General features: G+C 36.5%; 1 pseudogene; it reads right to left on the bottom strand.

Moving 5' to 3' along the window:
- Positions 1-2,230: 2,230 nt before the first annotated feature.
- LOC110581763 lies at positions 2,231-2,644 on the bottom strand (annotated as a pseudogene).
- Positions 2,645-18,015: the final 15,371 nt, after the last annotated feature.

The following is an 18,015-nucleotide window of genomic DNA, read 5'->3' as shown; positions in this document are numbered from 1 at the left end:
CAATTTTATATCTCAGTTTCCTTAGAAAGCAAAAGGGACCAAATTTTAATGTTTTTAATGAATGTATTGGTTTATATTACTATCTCCTTGTTAAATATTTTAAATATTGCCCCTGCTTTTGGTACAGTTTATCATCTAATTGTGTTAGGAAGCACTTATATTACAAAGTTAAGTAACATTAATGGTAGAGGGCCTTGTCTTCTTTCTGATTTTAATTACAATGTTTCTAGTGCTTTGCCATTAAGCATAATGTTGACATTTGATTTGATATAGATTAAAAAGATAAAACTGTGTAAGTATGATCTCTGGTATGTAAAGAGTTTAATATGGTTTCCCATCTTTGACATTAATATGATTAGTTATAATAGTGGATTTTTAATATTGAATTGACCTTCTATTCTCATAATGAGCCCTATTTGGTGGTGGTATATTATTTTTCTAATGCACATCTGGGTCCAATCATGCTTTTATTTTTTTAAAGAAACTTTATATCCATAACCCAAAGCATGACTGGTTATTAGTTTTCTTTTCTATGTATGTGTATGTTTCATCAGACTTGAGTTTGAAAGATCTACTGATGAAGCAGTATAGATTTAATACCTTTATGGTACAATTCTCTGACAACCATCTTGAAATCAGCTAGGATTTGTAGTCTATACACATTTTCTATTTCTTTTTGCATCCATTTTGGGGATACATATTCTCATAAAATAATCTAGTTCTTTCAAATTTTTAACTTTTGGAGCATAGAGCATTTTCTAATTTCTAGGTAATATGTGCTTACAAACAACATTTTCCCCTCTAGATCTTTGATTCAAACTGCCTTATTATTCCCAATACTGTGAATTTTTGTATTGAGATATAATTCACATAAAATTCACCCTTTTAAAGTGAACCATTCACCGATTTTTAATAGATTCACAGGTTTTACAAGCATCGCTACTATGTAATTCCAGAATATTTTCATCATTCCAAAAAGAAATCTGGCACCCATTAAGCGGTCACTCCCCATTGTCCCCTCCCCCTCAGCCCCTGGCAACACTGATATACTTCCTGTCTCTATGGATTTGTCTAATCTGGACATTTTATATAAATGGGATCACACAATACGTGGCCTATCACGGCTGGCTTCTTTCATTCAGCATAATATTTTCAAGATTCATCCACATTGTAAAATATATCAGTATTTTATTCCTTTTCATGACTGAATAATATTCACCCTTGATGAGTGTTCGGGTTGTTTCCATTTTCTGGCTATTATGAATAATGCCGAACATTCATGTACAGGTTTTTTGTGTGAACACATGTTTTTGATTCTCTTGGGCATACACCTAGAGGTGGAATTGCTGAGTCATATGGTAACTCTATGCTTATCCTTTTGAGGAACTACCAAACTGGTTTTCAAAATGGCTTTACCATTAGACATTACTTACAGCAATGTATGAGCGTTCCAACTTCTCCACGTACTTGCTAACACTTTTTATTGTCTATCTTCTATATTATGGTCATCCTAGCAGGTATGGAGTGGTACCTCATTGTAGTTTTTATTTATAATTCCCTAAAACATATATTCTTTGGAGAAATGCTTATTCACATCCTTTGCCTATTGGGTTATCTTCATTTGAGTTATCTGTCTTTTTAGGGTATTTTTTTTTAAGTTTGTTTATTTTTTTAGTAATCTCTACACCCAGTGTGGGGCATGAACTCACAACCTGAGGTCAAGAGTTGCATGCTCCACCAACTGAGCCAAGCAGGTACCCCTGTCTTTTTATTGTTAAGTTGTAGAAGTTCTTTATATATTCTGGATACAAGTCAGTTTCAGATACATGATTATCATATGATTTGCAAATATGTTCTTCCATCTTATGGGTTGCCTTTTCAAGTTCTTGATAGTGTCTTTTTGAAGCATACAAGTTTAAAATTTTTTTTGGAATGTGAAAATTGATTACTATCCTGTTTTCACCTTCAAAACTTATGATCTTGGTCTTTTCTTTCTTTTTTTTTTTTTTAAGATTTTATTTATTTGACAGAGAGAGACACAGCGAGAGAGGGAACACAAGCAGGGGGAGCGGGAGAGGGAGAAGCAGGCTTCCCGCTGAGCAGGAAGCCTGATGCAGGGCTCGATCCCAGGACCCTAAGATCATGACCTGAGCCAAAGGCAGACGCTTAAAGACTGAGCCAACCAGGTGTCCCCCCCCCGCCGCTTTTTTTTAAAGACTTTGTTTGGTCTTTCCTTTTGTCTTTGTAGAAGGCCAAGAGAGACATTGGTTACTTTGACAACCTTAAAGTGAACTCCAGGAACGTCATCTACAGCATGACCTTTGTGATCAAATCCAGCAACCAGAACTTCATCATTTTCCTCACTCAAATTCAAATAACCATCACTGAGTACAAAGGCTGTGATTTTCTTGCCACTCTTGATTAGCTGGACCCTGACACACTTCCTGATGGCAGAATCTGTCTGTTGGGCTTCTACCCCAACTTTTTCCAGCACAATTCCCTTTGTATGGGAAGTGCCTCCAAAAGGGTTGGCCTTTAGGGCTGTGCCCAAACGGGCTTTCTTGTACTGTTTATCATGCCACTTCTGATCTCATCGGTGACCACAGAGCTTCCTGGCACCACAAATACCTTGACACTTGCCCATCCTGCTAGCGCCATGGGCCTGAGCAAAAGAGGAAGTTTTAAATTTTGATAAAATTTATCGATTTTTCCCCTTTGGTTGCTTGAGCTTTAGATGTTATATCTAAGAAAATAATGCTCAACTAAAAATCACAGCAATTGAGCACTACTGGGTATTTACCCCAAAGATACAAATGTAGGGATCCGAAGGGGTATGTGCACCCCGATGTTTATAGCAGCAATGTCCACAATAGCCAAACTGTGGAAAGAGCCAAGATGTCCATCGACAGATGAATGGATAAAGAAGAGGTGGTATATATATACAATGGAATATTATGCAGCCATCAAAAAGAATGAAATCTTGGGGCGCCTGGGTGGCTCAGTTGGTTGGGCGACTGCCTTCGGCTCAGGTCATGATCCTGGAGTTCCGGGATCGAGTCCCGCATCGGGCTCCCTGCTCGGCGGGGAGTCTGCTTCTCCCTCTGACCCTCCCCCCTCTCATGCTCTCTGTCTCTCATTCTCTGTCTCTCAAATAAATAAATAAAAAATCTTTAAAAAAAAAAAAAAGAATGAAATCTTGCCATTTGCAACGACGTGGATGGAACTGGAGGGTATTATGCTGAGTGAAATAAGTCAAACAGAGAAAGACATGTATCATGGGACCTCACTGATATGAGGAATTCTTAATCTCAGGAAACAAACTGAGGGTTGTTGGAGTGGTGGGGTTGGGAGGGATGGGGTGGCTGGGTGATAGACATTGGGGAGGGTATGTGCTATGGTGAGCGCTGTGAATTGTGCAAGACTGTTGAATCACAGATCTGTACCTCTGAAGCAAATAATACATTATACGTTTAAAAAAAAAGAAGAAGAAGAAGAAGATAGCAGGAAGGGAAGAATGAAGGGGGGGAAATCGGAGGGGTAGATGAACCATGAGAGACAATAGACTCTGAAAAACAAACTGAGGGTTCTAGAGGGGAGGGGGGTGGTAGGATGGGTTAGCCTGGTGATGGGTATCAAGGAGGGCACATTCTGCATGGAGCACTGGGTGTTATATGCAAACAAGGAATCATGGAACACTACATCAAAAACTAATGACATAATGTATGGTGATTAACATAATAATAAAAAAATAAAATTTAAAAATATTTTTAAAAATCACAGCAATTGAAACTTAGTTTTCTTCTAAGAGTTTTATAATTTTAGTCTCTGTTTTACCTTTGATCCAATTTGTGAAGTAGATCTCTATGGTGTGAAGTAGGGCTCCAACTTTATTCTCATGGATGTGGATAACCAATTATTCCTGCACCATTTATTGAAAAGACTCTTCTTTCCTCATTGAAGTTTCTTGGCCCCCTATGGGATATCAGTTGACCATAGGTGTATGGGTTTATTTCTGGATTCTCAATTCTATAGCACTGATCTATATGTCTCTCCTTATGCCATTACCACAATGGCTTGATTACTGCAGCTTTGTACTAAGTTTTAAAATTGGAAAGTAGGAGTCTTTCAACTTCGTTTTTCCTTTTCAAGGTTGTTTTGGTTATTCTTAGTCCCTTGTATTTTCATGTGAATTTTAAGATCAGCGTGTGAATTTCTGAAGAAAAAAAAAATGACAGCTAAAATTTTAATGTCAGAGATTTTTCAAAGTCCAATGCATATCTCATTCCCCAGGTTCTTTTATTAAGCTTTTTTGTTTTATCTATTGTTTGGCCCAACTATTTTCCACCACCTTGAGGAGCTAGAAAGTTAAAAAATTGCCTGTAATTGTTTTTGACAAACACCTTTAGGGAAGAGGTTTCTTGCACCGGGCAAGCACTGACTCGGGTCAAAGATAGCATTGCACATGGAGTTTTCCAAGTACTCACTAGATGGGGCAGATCATGAAAAGTGATTGGGAATAAGGCTTTGAAAGAGGTATAGTACTGTTCTGCTCCATCTATTAGCCACCAGGCTACTGGTTTTCACCCCAAACGCAGACTGTTAGTTTTCAAGACTACTGCAGAGCTGGAGAATGGAAGATCAGATTAAAGCAATTAAAATACCACAAAGTTTTCTGTTCTTACTGGGATTCAGCTGTTTTCTTGAACAAACCCTTCCCACAGAACTGTAAGCCTTTGGTGAATTTCCGGAGTTCTGAAAAAGCTGATTCTGACCACTTTTGCCAGTTTTCTCATTATTTTTATGAAGGAGCCGATTTCTGGATGTCCTTGCCTTGTCCTTTTTATTGACATCACCCAAATAATGTTAATTTAGCTTTTTTTTCTTATCTCTCTCGCTTTCTTGATTAGTTTTGCCAGAAATTTGTCTTATTGTTACTATTTTTTTAAAACCAAATGTAGGCTTTATTAATTTGTGGTTTCCTTTTTTTTCCAATTCATCAACTTTAACCTTATTAATTCTTTTCTCTTTCTTTAGGAAAATCCAGTAAATTTCCCTTTTTTACTTGCTGAAATGTTTAGTTCATTTATTTTGACTCTTCTTTGTTTCATAGTAAATAACATTAAAAGTTATGAATTATCCTCTGAGCATTACCTTAGCATCTCATAAGTTTGATACAGTGTTATCATAATTATTTTCCAGCCTGTAGTTGCAGTGTTATTTTGTTTTTGACTTAAGCTTTATTTATGAGGGCATTTTTAATTTTCCAAGTGATGTTTATTTATTATTTTGCAATCCATTTCTTATTTTATTGCATTGCAGTATGTGAATGTATCAGTGAAATCCTACTTCTATAGGATTAATTTTTTTCTTGGTAACCTATGAGATCATCAATTTAAAAACTGTTCTGAGAATAATGTATGCATAGAATATCCTATTCATTTTTCTCTCTCTCATCTACCATAATTAAACATAATATTCAGTTCCTCTATTTCCTTCTTTGATCTATCAAAGACTGAGAATTGTTTCTTTTAAATCAATTTTATTGATTTAAACAAAAACTAATTTCTGTATAAATTACATACATTAAAATGTATTCATTTTAAGTGTACATTTTGATTAGTGTGACCCATGCTCCAGTCAAGATATTCAAGAGAATATTTCCATCATTCCAGAAAGTTTCCTTATGGCCTTTCCAATTCAACCTTTTCCCTCTCCCCTCAAAGTTGGCCCCAGACCGAAACTCTTCTGTTTCTTGTTACCAGAAATTAGATTTGCCTCTTCAGAATTTCATACAAGGGGTGAAATAGAGATTATACTCTTTTGTGTCTGATTTCTTTGGTCGGCATAATATTTTGAGATTCATCCAAGTAGATCCTAGTATCACCAGCTCCATTTCTCTTTGTTGCTGAGTTGTGCTTCATTGTATGGATATACCACAGTTTGTTTTTCCCCTCACCAGTTAATGGGCATTTGGATTTTTTCCAGTTTGGGTTACTACAATTAAAGCTGCTATAAATATTTGTGTACAAGTCTTCATGTGACATATGATTTCATTTCTCTGGGTTGTATTTTATTTTATTTTTTAAAAGATTTTATTTATTTATTTGAGAGAGAGAGAATGAGAGAGAGCACATGAGAGGGGGGAGGGTCAGAGGGAGAAGCAGACTCCCCGCCGAGCAGGGAGCCTGACGCGGGACTCGACCCAGGGACTCCAGGATCATGACCTGAGCCGAAGGCAGTCGCTCAACCAACTGAGCCACCCAGGCGCCCCTCTGGGTTGTATTTTAAGTGAAGAGTTAACTTTATAAGAAACTGGTAAACTTGTTTCCATAGTGGCTATGTGTTTGACATTCTCATCAGCAACATGGGAGTTTCAGTGGTTCCACATTCTCACTGATATCAGTGTTTTAAATTTGGGGCCATTAAAGTGAATGTATAGTGATATCTCATTGTGGTTTTAATTTCCATTTCCCAGATGATTGATGATGTTTGTGCATTGACACTTTATACATCTTTTGTGAAATCATCTATTTCAATCTTTGCCCATTTTAAAAGTTGGGTTTTCTCCCTTTTATACTTGAGTTGTGAGAATTCTTTATATATTCTTTTTTTTTTTTTTTTTTTAGGTAGGCTCCACACCCAACATGTGGCTTGAACTCATGACCCTGAAATTAAGAGTTGCATGTTCTACCAACTGCGCCAGCCAGGCACTCCACTTTATATATTCTTGGTACAAGTTTCTTGTCTGATAGAAGTCTTGATTACCCCAGCTATATGTCTTGAAATTCGATAGACTGATTCCTTCCACTTCCTTTTTCAAAATTGTTTCAGCTATTCTAGCTTCTTTGCCTGTTCATACAAATTTTTTAAAGTCTTGTGTATATCTACAAGATCTTACTGGGATATTGATAGAAATTTCAAAATTTCATATCAATTTGGGGGAGAATTGATATTTTACTATGTTGAGTCTTCCAAAACATGAACATAATATGTCTCTCCATTTCTTTTTTTTAAAGATGTTTTATCTATTTATTTGACAGAGAGAGAGACAGCAAGCAAGGAAACACAAGCAGGGGGGTGGGAGAGGGAGAAGCAGGCTTCCCGCTGAGCAGAGAGCCTGATGCGGGGCTCGATCCCAGGACTCTGGGATCATGACCTGAGCTGAAGGCAGATGCTTAACGACTGAGCCACCCAGGTGCCCCTGTCTCTACATTTATTTAGATCTTCTTGGCTTTCTTTCATTAGCATTTTAAAATTTTCAGGATATAAGTCTTCTTTATGTTTTGTTGGATTTATACCTAAGTATCTAATTTTGTTTTGAGCAACTGCAAGTGGTATTGCATTTTAAATTTTGGTGTCCACGTGTTTATTGCTAATATTTAGAAATGCAATTGATTAAAACACTTGGGTGGGGCAGTTGGTTAAGCATCCGACTCTTGGTTTCAGCTCAGGTGGTGATCTCAAGGTTGTGAGATTGAGCCCCTTGTTAGGCTCTGCACTCAGCGTGGAATCTGCTGGAGATTCTCTCTTCCTCTCCCTCTGCCCCTCCTGCTTGTGCTCTCTCTTGCTCTCTCTCTCAAATAAATAAATAAATCCTTAAGAAAAAAGAAATGCAGGGGCGCCTGGGTGGCTCAGTCGTTCAGCGTCTGCCTTCGGCTCAGGTCATGATCCCGGAGTCCTGGGATCAAGCCCCACATCAGGCTCCTTGCTCAGCGGGGAGTCTGCTTCTCCTTCTCCCTCTGTCTACCACTCTGCCTACTTGTGCTCTCTCTCTGTCAAATAAATAAATAAAATATTAAAAAAAAAAAAAGAAAAAGAAAAAAGAAATGCAATTGATTAACATTTTTTTTTTTTTAATCTTAGAACTTGGAACCTTGCTGAGCTCACTTATTAATTCCAGGATTTTTTTGGAGATTCCTTGGGATTTTCTACATAAACAATTATGTCATCTGTAACCAGGGACAGTTTTATTTCTTTCTTTCTGATTGGTATCCTTTTTAATTTTTTCTTGTCTTATTGCACTGGCTAGGCTCTCCAGTGCTAAGTTGAGTAAGAATGACATAGCAGACATCCTTCCCTTTCCCCAGACTTAGGCAAAAAGCACTTATTCTTTCACCAGCAAGTATAATGTTAGCAGATTTTTTTTGTAGATGTGTTTTATCAATCTTAGGAAATTCTCCTCTTCCTGTTTCTCTGAAAGTTTTAATCATGGATGGGTGTTGAATTTTGTCAAATGCTTTTTCTGCGTCACTTGATATGATCATGTGATTTTTTTTCCTTAGTTTATCACATTGACTGACCTTTAAATATTGCATCAGCTTTGCTTTTTTTTTTTTTTAAAGATTTTATTTATTTGTTTGACAGAGAGAGACACAGCGAGAGAGGGAACACAAGCAGGGGGAGTGGGGATGGGAGAAGCAGGCTTCCCACTGAGCAGGGAGCCCGATGAGGGGCTCGATCCCAGGACCCTGGCATCATGACCTGAGCCAAAGGCAGATGCTTAATGACTGAGACACCCATGTGCCCCAGCCTTGCATTTTTGAAATAAACTTCTCTTGATCATGGTGAATAATTCTTTTAATATATTGCTAAATTCTACTTGTTAATATATTTTAAGAAATTGTATGCCTAGGGGCGCCTGGTTGGCTCAGTCGGTAAGCGGCTGCCTTTGGCTCAGGTCATGATCCCAGGGTCCTGGGATCAAGTCCCGCATCAGGCTCCCTGCTCTGTGGGAAGCCTGCTTCTCCCTCTTCCCCTGCTTGTGTTCCCTCTCTTGCTGTGTTTCTCTCTGTCAAATAAAAAAATAAAATCTTTAAGAAAAAAAAAAAAAGAAATTGTATGCCTATATTGATGAGGGATATCAATGTCTAGTTTTCCTTTTTTTTTTTTTTTCTTCTACTTCTTTGTCTGGTTTTAGTAGAAGAGTAAAACTATCTTCATAAAAGGCATTTGAAGTGTCCCCTTCTTTTTTTTTTTCCTGGAAGAGATTCTGTTAAATGTTTATATGTTTGCTAGAATTCTCCAGTGAAGCCCTCTGGGCTTCAGGATTTCCTTAGGAGGAATTTTTATTTTATCTATTTTTAAGTTATTATTTATTTATTTGTCAGCAAGGGAGGGAGAGAGAGGACAAGCAGGGGGAGCAGCAGAGACCATGACCTGAGCTGAAGGCAGACGCTTTAACCAACTGAGCCACACGGGCACCCTGGGAGGACTTTTTAAATTACTAATTTAATTTCTTATAATTTATAGGCATATTCAAATTATCTATTTAATATTGGGTTGTGGTAGTTTGTATTTTTCAGAGTTTAGTCCATTCCATCTATATTTTCAAATTTATGTGTTTAGAGTTGTTTTTAGTATTCCCTTAAAACTCTTTTGATTTCTGCAGTCCATAGTAATTCCTCCTGTTTTATTGTTGATATTGCTAAACAGGCTTCTCTCTTTTATTTTTTGTTAGTATTGCTAGATAATTCTCAATTATTGATCTTTTCAAAGAATGAGTTCTTTGTTTCATTTATTATCTATTGTTTTTCATTTTAAAATTTCATTGATTTGTGTTCTTACATTTATTATTTCCTTCCTTCTTGCTTTTTTTTTTTTCCCCTGAGATTCTTGATGGGGGAGCTTGGATGATTGATTTAGGATCTTTTCTCTCTTTTTTTTATAGTAGGCTCCATGCCCAGTGTGGAGCCCAATGTAGGGTTCAAACTCATGACCCTGAAATCAAGGCCTGAGCTGAGATCAAGAGTCAGATGGTTAGGGACACCTGGGTGGCTCAGTCGGTTAAACATCTGCCTTCGGCTCAGGTCATGATCCTAGGGTCCTGGGATCAAGCCCCACATCAGGCTCCTTGCTCAGCGGGGAGTCTGCTTCTCCCTCTCCCTCTGCCTGCTGCTCCCGCTGCTCGTGCTCGCTCTCTCTCTGACGAATAAATAAATAAAATCTTAAAAAAAAAAAAAAAAGAGTCAGCCGCTCAACCAACTGAGCCACCCAGGCATCCATCTTTCCTGTTTTCTAATATATGCATTTACTATTACAAGTTTTCCTCTCAGGACTTCTCTAGTTTTGTCTCACAAATTTTTATACGTTGTATTTTCACTTTCATTCACTTCAATGTATTTTTTTTTTTTTACTTCCCTTAAGACTTCCTCTCTGATCTATGGGTTATTCAGAAGTCATTTAGTGTTTGTCAGTTTCCAAGATTTTGGAGATTTCCCTGTTATCTCTCTGTTACAGTCTTCTAGTTTGAATCCATGTGGTTGGAGAACACACTATTATTGCAATTCTTTTAAATGTGTTGATATTTCTCTTACGGCTGAAAATGTGGTCTTTCTTGATATATGTCCTATAGGGACTTGAAGAGAATATGTGTCCTTCTCTTATTGGGTAGAATGTTCTATGAATGTTAATTAAATACTGTTGGTTGTTGGTGGTATTGAGTTCTACATATTTGCTGATTTTCTGTCTAGCTGTTTTACCTATTGTTGAGCGAGGACTGTGGAAGTCTCCAAATATAACTGTGGGTTTTTCTATCTCATCTTTAAGTTCTACCAGTTTTTGCTTCACATTTTGCAGCTTTATATTTTGGTGCATACAGATTAAGGATTGCTGTGTCTTCTTTGTGGATTAATTTTTTATCATTATATAATGTCTTTCTTTGTCTCTGATAACTTTCATTCCTCTAAAGCCTCCTTTATTTGATATTAATATAGCCATTCCTGGTCTATTTTGATTAGTGTTTGCATGATATAGCTTTTCATATCTTTTTACTTTCAACTTGTCTATATCACTATATTTGAAATGGTTTTCTTGTAGTTTGGTCATGTCTTTTAACCTATTCTGTCAATATCTGTCTCTTAATTGGTATATTTAGACTGTTTACATGTAATGGGATTATGGATTTTTGGGGGCTTAAGTTTCCCATTTTATTTTTCTGTTTTCTTTTTTTAAAAGATTTTATTTATTCATTTGACACACAGAGATACAGAGAAGGAGAGAGAGAGCATGAGCAGGGAGAGAGGCAGAGGGAGAGGGAGAAGCAGGCTCCCCGCTGAGCCAGGAGCCCGATGTGAGGCTCGATCCCAGGGCCCTGGGATCATGACCTGAGCCGAAGGCAGACGCTTAACCATCTGAGCCACCCAGGCGCCCCTATTTTTCTGTTTTCTGTTTGTTCTGTTTTTCATATCTGTTTTCTATTTCATCTCTGGGTTACTTGAACATTTTTAGAAATCCATCTTGGCTTATCCATCATGTTATCTGTAGTGTATATCTTTGTATAGATTTTTAGTGGCTGCTGTATTACTTAGATATCTATAGGTGTTATATATATAATATATTATCTACTATACAGATATATAGAGAGATTTAGATATATCTTATCACAGTGTACTGGTTTTCTCATTTTACCAGTTCAAAACCTTACTTCCCTTTATGTCCCTTTACCCTCCCCTATTTATATATAATCATCAGATATATTTCCTCTACATTGAAATTCAAGGCATATCAAACAGTGCTATACTTTTTCTTCAACCATCAAACATAATTTAGAAGATTCAACAGAAGGAGAGTCTCTTGTATTTACCCATATTTTTGCCTACTGTGTTCTTTATTCCTTCCGGATGTTCCAAGATTCCTTTTTTGTTTCCTTTCTGCTTAGAGAAATTTCTTTAGCCTTTCTTTTAGGGTAAATTCTCTAGTAACACATTTTCTTAGTTTTCCTTCATCTGAGAATGTCTTGATTTATCCTTCATTCCTGAAGGATATTTTCTCTGGATATAGGATTCTGAGTTGATAATTCTTTTCTTTGAACACTTGAAAAATACTGTGTCACTTCCTCTGGCCTCTGTGGTTTCTGATAATAACCCCTTTGTCATCCTAATTGTTTTCCCTAGATAAGGTGTCATTTGTCTTCTGCTTTTAAGTTGTTTTTTGTTTGTTTCTTCCTTTGTCTTTAGTTTTTTTGGAAATTTGACTATGAAACTCTTGGTGTGGATTTCCTTGGGTTTTGTTTAGGATTCACCAAAGTTTTTGAATCTGAAAATTTATATCTTTTGCCAAACTGGGCATTTTTCAGCTATTTTTAAAGTACTTTTTCAGCTCTGATCTCTTTCTTTTCCCCTTCTGTCACTTTGGTGACACAAATATTATATTTTTTGTTACAGCTTCACAGGTTCCTTAAGCTTTGCTTATTTTCTTCTTTCATATATTTTCTCTCTGTTCTCAGGTTGGATAATTTCAATTGTTATGCCTTCCAGCTTACTGATTTTTTTCCTCCTGTATCCTCTCCATTCCACTCTTGAGCCTACCCATTGAGTCCTTTATTTTGGTTATTGGATTTTTCAGTTCAAACATTTCCATTTGGTCTTCTTTATGCCTTCTATTTCTTTGCTGAGACTTTTTGTTTCTTTGCTGAAAATCCCTAGTTTTTCATTTGTTTCAAGCACGTTTGTAATTTTTCTGATGACTGCTTTAAAATTTACATCAGCTCTAGCATCTTTGTCATCTCAGTGTAGGTATATACTGATTATGATTTTTCATTCATTTGGAGAGCTTCCTGTTTCCTGGTATGACGAGTGATTTTTTATTAAAAACTGGACATTTTAGGCATATTATGAGACTTGTATGTTACTTAAACTCTATGTTTTGCCTGGATTACTCTGGCACCGCCTCAATACCACCAGGTAATGGCAGTCAACTAATTTTCCTACTCAGCCTCTGGTTGACACCCAAGGTGGAGCACTCTTCATTACTGTTGAGCTTCATGGGAATTCCAGATTCCCATTAGGCCTCTACTAATACCTTCTTGGCTGGAAGAGTGAGAAATGCCTTCTTCCCGCTCCCCTTGGGCTCTGTTGGCTCTACAGGATGGCCCTGGTCTTGCTGAGAGTAGTGGCAAAAGTCCTTACTTTCCACTCAGCTTTTTGAGGGGCACCTGGGTGGCTTTGTCAGTTGAGCAGCTGACTCCTGACTTGGCTCAGGTCATGATCTCAAGGTTGTGAGATCGAGCCCCAAGTCGGGCTCTGTGCTGGGCATGGAGTCTTCTTAAGATTCTCTCTCTCATCCCCCTCCCCCGTCCCTCCCCCCAGCACTCACACATGTGCACATACACTCTCTCTCTCTAAAAATAATAAAAATAATACTAATAATACAGGCAAAATAGCAAAGGATATTCTGAAAAAAGGCAATAATAATAGATGACATTTAAATAAGTCATTAAAGAATAACTGAAATCATGTGGTACTAGAGCAAATTAGATCTACAACTTGATGAATCCAAAGGTCCAAAAACCAATGATGACATAAGAGAATTTAACATATGAAAAGGATGTCACAAAAATGATAGGAAAAGGAAACACCATGGAGTAAAGGAATTGGACAGTAGACAAGCAGAGAAATTAGTTTAGGTGTACACCTAGAAATAAATTCCAGATTTAGAACGGATCAATTAAAAAATATAGAAGGCCCAGTGAGATATACAATGGTGTATTTATCATATATATATATATATGATGTCCAGGGATTTTAGTTATAGTTGATGGAAAAAATAAGGAAAACTCCATCTACTCCACCCTCTCCATCTTTTACTTACTCTCTGTTTCATTTTGGATAGTTTCTATTGTCACGTCTTCAACTCTATTAACCTTTTCCTATACAATGTCAAATCTGCTGTTCATTCTAACCACTGTATGTTTTATCCAAGATATTATAATTTTCATCTATAGAATGTCGATTTTTTATATATTTTTTTTATATCTACTGTGTCTACACTTAACTTACTCTACCTTTTCTAGCTTCCTGAACATATGAAACACAGTTATAATACTGTTTTAATGTTCTTGCTTACCCATCTATATCATTTCTGGGTCCGTTTCAATTGACTGATTTTTCTCTTCTTTATTGCTTGTATTTTTAGATTTCTTTACATTATTGGTAATTTTTAAAAAGTTTTATTTATTTATTTTTAAGTAACCTTTACACTCAATGGGGGGCTCAAACTCACGACCCCAAGAGAGTCGCAGGCTCTTCCAACTGAGCCAGCCAGGTGCCCCCATGATTGGTAATTTTTTTTTTTTTTTTAATCTCAGACTTGCCTGAACTCAGTTGCCTCATGTATTCTGTTCAGTTTTCTAGATGTTTATGGCAGGAGGGCTAGTCTGATTCCAGTTACTCCATCATGACCAGAAATGAAAGTGTGGGTAGTGTTTGTAAAGCCTCTCGTTGTGAATATTTTCTATATTGTAATGTCATGTTATTTAGTGCCTAAAGTTCATGACATCATAAATGAGAATTTTACTTTTATCAAAGCAATTTAGTCCTATCTTATGTAAAATTTTGGTTTGAATTTAACGTTTTTTCCCTTTTAAAAAAATTTAAATTCAATCAGCCAACTTTAGTTTCAGACGTAGTGTTTAATAATTTATCAGTTGTGTATAACACCCAGTGCTCATCACATCATGTGCGCTCCTTAATGCCCATCACCCAATTACCCCATCTCCTCACTGACCTCCCCTCTAGCAACCCTCAGTTTGTTTCCTAGAGTTAAGAATTTAACTTTTTATTTAAATAGAAAGTGTATAATTTATTTTATTATTTTTTGAAGATTTTATTTATTTATTTGAGAGAGAGAGAGCACATGAGGAGAGTGAGAGGGAGAAGCAGACTCCCCACTGAGCAGAGAGCCCAACATGGGACTTGATCCCAGGACTCCAAGATCACGACCCGAGCCGAAGGCAGATGCTTAACCAACTGAGCCACCCAGGCGTCCAAGAATTTAACTTTTTATAATAATATTGTCCTTGTATTTTGCAGACTAACAGTTGCCTTATATTTTTTTTTACCCATTCTTTTACTTTAAACATTATCATTTTGAGTTTGCTTTTAGAATTAATATAATCTTTGTCTTTTGATAGAGAAGTTTGAACTATTGATCTATTTATTGTGATGACTAATATATTCTTAATTCTGTCATTTTTTTTAAGTTTTCTTATTTTTTTCTGTCTTTCGTTATATTTTCATATTTTTCATTTTCTCATTTTCTACTCCTCCAGAAGTTACATGTATTCTCTTATTTTTATTTTGGTTGATCCTATTTTTAAAATTTAAATTCTATTAATCTTTGACTCCTTTCCTGCTTGTTTGACATTTGGAAATTTCACCAGGATATGTCTAGATGTATACTCTTTTAATTAATTTTACCTGCTCTTGGTGGCTGCTTTTCTCTCGAACTGTTATCACTACTTATAGATTTACTCTGATGTTTTTGCTCATCTTCTTTCATTTCACTATGCTTCTCTCAGAATTCTAGGAGATTTTCTTTTTTTAACAGCCAATTTAAATTATTAATTCAGTGTTCTTCAATGTTTAATATGCTCTTCACTGCCCCTACTACATTTTAAAAATACTGTAATCATGGTTTTTCATCTTAAAGTAAAATCGTCTTATCTCAGATGACCACCTTTTCATAAATACATTTTCTAATCTCATGGAAAATAGAAATTTTATATTAAAAATTTTTCCTTCTGGTTCTTGGAGTAAGTCTGCTTTATAGGGGAACATTTGTTCAGATTGTATGTCTGATTTAATTCCAGGTGAAAGTAACAGTTTGATACTTGTCCTTGTTTATTTACCCTTTGGAGACAGGTCTGGGTTTTCAGTGAAAGTTTCTTGGAGAAGCATGTTCAGTTCTTTTGATCTCAGACATGGAGACAGAAAAATTTGATGTTTCTGAAGGTTTGGTTGGCTAATCAGGGCATTCAATGTACCACATGGGGTAGGTTATAACTGTATGTAAGGCAGTCATTTGGTAGGGAAGCTTCCTTCTCTGTGGAACATGTCCTTTCACCCCCTCTGGGTGCGGGCATGGGCAAACACTGTAACTCAAGCCATTCTTGGGATTGAGATTAGCTCTCTTCTCATTGCCTCATGACTCACCTTCAATGTTAACCCCTAATTCTAAGCATCTGGATGAAGTCTTAGGTCCAGATGCCAGTGGGGATTGGAAAAGGTCTCTACTAAAGGGCCCTATAGATCAGGGACATTCAGGGTTCAATCAAACATATCTTGCTTTTAATATGAGTTAGTGGGGGACACAGGCTTCTTCATGAGCCAGTCTGACTATCCATCTCGACTTAGTGTACCACATTTTAGTGTACCTCAGGGGAAAATGGGCAAATTCTGCAGCCAAGGGCCCTGAGTATGGGCCTGGAGCAGTTCCTGAAATCTTTTGATTTGCTCTATTGACCACCATGTGGTCCTCCATAGTCACAATTTGCTCAGAGTTTTAGGATTTTCAAGCTTGCTTGTCTTTGCTTCTTAGGTGGCTCTTTTTTTGGTCCCATTCCTCCATCCATCCATCCATCTATCCATCCACCTGATATTTATTGAGCAGTTACTATGTGCCAAATACTGTTCTGGATGCTAAGATTCAGTGGTGGAAGAAGACAGAAGTGGATCTTGCATTCTAGAGAAGAGTTGCATTACTTGATGTGGGGACTTTTATCTCCCTCAATCTGAGCTCATTTATATCACATTACTTTAAAATATCTTCATATTCTAGCAATGATCCAGATGTTTTGAATGCTCTATGAGTTTGATAGGATTTGGGGAGGTAGGATGTTCAAATCACGATTATAAAGTCTAAGAATCACCCACTTGTAGGAAAGAAGAAAGAGGAAAAAAGAGAGAAAGAGAAGATAGGGAACTAACGGTTCATCAAAAAAGTTCCTAGGGCCCTACTTGTCTCAGATAGCTCATGTGGATAATTAGATGAGGTCAAAGGTCCTGGATTTAAGTGGCAGCCCCATTTGTCTCTACAATCCCTCCCTTTCTTATATTCTACTCTAGTATGATGTCCTCTCCATCCTCGGCATAAAGCTTTTCATGTATTACATTAAGGGCAATTAAAAAAATAAATGTATCATTCACCATCATTTTTGTAATTAAAACTATACACTTTCATTTTACTTTTTAATTTAACATATCATAATCATTTTTAAATTTTCATTTTAATGGCCATATATTATTCCATTATGTTGATTCCTCAAATTGTTTAGCTGTTCCCTGTCCTTTTCCTATTTATAGGGTTCTCCTTTTGCACTACCACTATTCATAAATGGTGTGATGAAAGTCTTTGAGGAGCTTTGTTCCCGAAATTTATTTCATGAGTATAAATTCCCAGAAAAAGGACAATTAGGTAAAAAAGTATTGATGTTGTGGGGTTCCTGTTAGATATTTTAAATTACTTTTCTAAAGGGACCAGCAATGTGGCAATTTTCCTGAAACCTCATCAACATTAGTTTGCTTTTAAAAATCAGTTTTATACCAATTTGATAACTTAGTAGACAAAAATTGGAGCATATTTTATGCCTATTGATCATTTGTCCTTGCGTTTACTATTTCTATCTCCTTTTCAGTGAATTGTTTGGTCATGTCATCTGCTCATTTATTTGGCTTTGGGGTGTTCTTACATATTTTAATGTACTCTATTCTGTCTAGATGAGGTATTCTTAATCTTGGAGCCACAGAGAGCCTTAGAAAGTCCACCAGCCCCATACAAGTATACCTACCATTTATGTGCATGTGTTTATGTATGTGTAGGTCTGCATGTGTCAGTGTGAATGTGTATGTGTTCCTGTGTGTCTTTGTATGTATGTGTATGTATGCATGTCTACATATATATGTGAAAAGGTCCTAAGTTTCTTTAGATTCTTAAAAACATCAAATTTTGAAAAAGTTAAGAGCCCATTTGATAGCAATCTTCTCAATATATTCCTTTTCTTTTTCAGTTTATGTTTGCATGCATTTAGCTTTGTGATACAGCTCACTCCATCATTTTTTCCTCTTTGAATCTCTATTTCTTCTATCTTGACTTATTATTAGTATTTCTTAGATAGGATAAACATACCATTGTATATTTCACTGGGTCTTCTATATTTTTTGATTGATCCATTCTAAATCCGGAATTTATTTTTAGATGTACACCTAAACTAATTTCCCTGCTTGTCTACTGTCCAACCTC

The sequence above is a fragment of the Neomonachus schauinslandi genome, chromosome 13 (assembly GCF_002201575.2).
Source record: "Neomonachus schauinslandi chromosome 13, ASM220157v2, whole genome shotgun sequence".
NCBI classification, from domain to species: Eukaryota; Metazoa; Chordata; class Mammalia; order Carnivora; family Phocidae; genus Neomonachus; species Neomonachus schauinslandi.
This window is presented reverse-complemented; position numbering and strand designations above follow the sequence as displayed.